Here is a 483-nt window from a genome sequence, read left to right as displayed (position 1 = left end):
AAGGGAAGCCAAAGTCTTTTCGCTTCTTTTCAGAAGCGCAGAAAAACGGAGGAGAGATGAGCGAATCTTATGGTCAGGGTCCCAGGGAAGCTTGTGTTTGGTCGTAACGCTGGACTGGGAGACAAAGATATGGATGTTGTGGAAAGTCCTTTTTGGGTTGGAAGACCTGTTAATTAATGTTTGCAGCTAACGACATTACGACACGTGTTTTTCCAGTTAAAATTTTTTAACTAATCTTATGACAGCATGGAGGGAGACAATTATGACAGAGAAAGTTTTTTACACCGCGAGGAAAAGGTTCCTCTCCAGCACTCATCCAACGGCTGGTAGCACCGGACACGCACCCGAGTGTACCCGAAGGGCTGGGGTGATAGAAAAGATCTCCTTTCAGCGTGCAGCCATCATTCTAGGTCCAAAAACATCGCCCTATTTGGGGATTATTGAACATAACCTATTGATGGGTGATACCGGATTTAATCCTCT

The sequence above is a fragment of the Telopea speciosissima genome, chromosome 1 (genome assembly GCF_018873765.1).
Source record: "Telopea speciosissima isolate NSW1024214 ecotype Mountain lineage chromosome 1, Tspe_v1, whole genome shotgun sequence".
Classification (NCBI taxonomy): domain Eukaryota; kingdom Viridiplantae; phylum Streptophyta; class Magnoliopsida; order Proteales; family Proteaceae; genus Telopea; species Telopea speciosissima.
Note: the sequence above shows the minus strand (reverse complement) of the source record.